This window comes from Parasteatoda tepidariorum, chromosome 6 (assembly GCF_043381705.1).
Source record: "Parasteatoda tepidariorum isolate YZ-2023 chromosome 6, CAS_Ptep_4.0, whole genome shotgun sequence".
Lineage (NCBI taxonomy): Eukaryota > Metazoa > Arthropoda > Arachnida > Araneae > Theridiidae > Parasteatoda > Parasteatoda tepidariorum.
The window spans coordinates 19,139,957-19,143,096 of record NC_092209.1 but is presented as its reverse complement, the minus strand read 5'-3'; the positions used below and the strand labels follow the sequence as shown (position 1 = coordinate 19,143,096).

Here is a 3,140-nt window from a genome sequence, read left to right as displayed (position 1 = left end):
AAGCCACAAATAAACAAACGAAGTGTTTGATCGTTTAAATAGCTGCTCGCCAGATTTTATTGCATTATAAAGAAAAGTAATTGATATTCGATTTTTGATTAATAATTGATTTATGTGGATAGTGGCATTTATGTGGATAGTGGCATAGAATTTAGCATTGCGTCATGGTAAATGTTATTCCTACTAAGTGGAAGTAGTTGTGCTTTTTTTATATTATACCCAATTGTACTTTGAAATTGATTCCAGAATTCTATCCAAACACACGGATCTCCATAATATTTTTCTATCGATAGTTTAGGAAGCTTAACATTATTGTTTATTTTCCGATTCAAAACTTCTGTGGCTATAGTATTGTTGGAATGTTCTTGTGCCTGAATTCAATTTACCCTATCATAATTATTAGCAGTTGCATTACGAAGAAAGGATTTTATCTTAGAAGAAAGTTTCGAATTCCGTAAAATAATTTTCTGACCATATTCCATTGCAGATTCAATTTCTGCGTCGAAATCATTTTCATCTACAATTAGAGACTGTATAGTTTATTATCTAAATCATTTATTTGTTTTAATCTACTAGTCAAAAAATCTAAGTGTTGTTCTAGTTCAGTATTTATTTCATCAAATTCTTGTTCTAGTTTGTTAATATATTTTGTTATGCTAGAACGCAAAACGCCTCTAATTTTTCTTTGCTTCGTTAATTTTTCCATATTTTAAAAATTCTTATCAACACTATAATCAAATTTATAATTTGTATGATGCTTCAATATTTAGTAAATATGTAAACAAATACTGCATCACTCAATCAAAACAAAACAACTAACAAATACTTTAAATTTGAAGCATCAAATTATCTAAATCTTCATATAGATCAAATTATCAAATCTTCCTATCTTTCTTTTCTTTACACTTCCTGATCAATCCGAAATCGAAACAATCTATAACAACAAGAATGTTGCCTCCCGGCGGAATGCACCAAAATTTTAACGGTGGCTCATCTATAAAATCTAATTCAAATCAATTTTATTAAGAAGTGATCAAAATAATTCTAAAAATTCTATTAAGAGTCATCAAACAATTCTAATTCAACAGTCAAATCTAAGAATATTTAAAGTATTTAATAAAAGAAAAGAAAGTGTTTACAATTTTAAAGCTCAACAGCTACATGAAATTCTAAAAATCGACTAACTATTAAAAATTCAGTTCTTTTTTGTTTTGAGCAGTGCGCTTTATTACTTCTACGTTCAACCAGAGTGAGAAAGAGAAAAAATGTTACTTGACGGGAGCAACTCTTTTATATGACGCAATATAAAGCCCAGATTCTTGCTTCTTATACGAACATAGATTTATAAACATAGAAAACATTGGAGAGAGATTCAATGTAATTATATGAAAATCATACAAATTATTCTACAATAGGTTCAAATCCAATATCTTTGTTATCTTCATAGTTCTAAAATTTCTTTCTTTTTGTTTTTAAGAATAAAAATGATTTTAAAGCTAATAATCATTCACTAATATCATAACTTTTAAAGATCTATTGTCTATTATTACATCTATTAACAACATATATTATTATTATCCCGATTATAAATTTATTTAAAGTTTATCTTTATAAATTGAATTCATAACAATAGTCTGTAATACAACCTAACTAGAATTTTGCCTAAGACAAATTTTAAAAGTCTTGTGCGGATCTATTTATCTATCATTGCATATACTATCACTAACTATTAATATTGTACTTCTATTATAAATTTATTTAAATTTTTTTATCTGTAAAAATAGACTTCATAACAATAGTCTGTCATATAACCTGACTAAAATTTTGGCCGGAGCAAATTTTAGAAGACTTGTAAAGATCTATTATATATCATTGCATATATTATCAACATATATTATTATCATCCCGATTATAAATTTATTCAAATTGTTTATCTTTAAAAATAGAGTTCATAACGATAGTCTTTAATACAACTTGAATAAAATTTGGCCGAAACAAGGTTTAGAAGACTTGTAAAAATTTATTACCAATTATTACATATATTATTATTAATTACCTCGATTACAAATTTATTTAAATTTTTTATCTGTAAAAATAGAGTTCGTAATAATAGTCTATTATATAACCTGACTAAAATTTTGGCTGATACAAATTTTAGAAGACTTATAAAAAACTATTACCAATTATTACATACATTATTATTAACTCGATTACAAATTTTTTTAAATTGTTTATTTATAAAAATAGAGTTCGAGTCACTAATCAATCGAGACATGCAACTTAAATAGAATTTCGGCCGAGACAAATGTTAGAAGACTTGTAAAGATCTAGTACCTACTATTATATCTATTCTCGTCATCTTCAATATCCTCGTATTATTTTCCTCTTTTATCTGTTTTTATTTTCTGGGATGCACCGGAACAAGAAGAGTTTATAATAATGCCATTTAACGTAGTAACTGGAAGATTTAAATTGATTATATTTGAACCCTTGTTAATTGAGAATAGCTGTCATCAGCATTTAAAATTTTTACTTTATCCTCAATAGATAATGCTTTACGTTTAATGCCTTTCATTACAGGACATTTTCAACAAAAGTAAAAAAAAAATTTCTGCGATAGTTAAAATAAAATCAAAATGAACCTTCACACTAAGAAAATTCCCAATGAAATGCTCCTAAATGTTTAGATGTATCTTTCACGTCAGTCATTGAATGCGTGGGGACAGCAGTGTAGTGCATGAGTCATTAGGCTTTCCACTTAAGATGGACACAATGACCAAGCTATTTCCCACATCCTTATCAGTTTCATTGTTCATCTAAGGGTTTGAATTTCTTTGCTCACACCTGTTTCTGATAAGTCACCTTTTCTGTGGAGACAGGAAGGTCAGTGGTCTTTGTTAATTTTGCATAGTTTACTTAACTGGTTTTGTGACAGAAAGTTAAAGCTAGATAAAACATTTGAAATATGTAATAAAAAAAAATGAAAGCCAGTTAAAACTTTTTATACAGGAAAAAAACTTCTTATAAAGGTAAATTTAACATTATGATATTTGGTTTTTTTAAGAAATAACTTCTTACACGGGAAAACCTTTTAAACGGGTTCCACTATATATATATATATATATATATATCATAAAATT

At 26.9% G+C, this 3,140-nt stretch overlaps 1 protein-coding gene across 1 annotated transcript in view; it reads left to right on the top strand.

Moving 5' to 3' along the window:
• The first annotated feature begins 2,908 nt into the window (after positions 1-2,908).
• The window catches only part of LOC107449652 (uncharacterized), a 6,454-nt gene continuing 6,222 nt past the window's right edge, over positions 2,909-3,140 (top strand). Inside the window, exon 1 of the mRNA XM_016065249.3 lies at positions 2,909-3,029. The gene's annotated coding sequence lies outside the window, so the exon portion shown is untranslated. The remainder of the gene's footprint in view (positions 3,030-3,140) is intronic.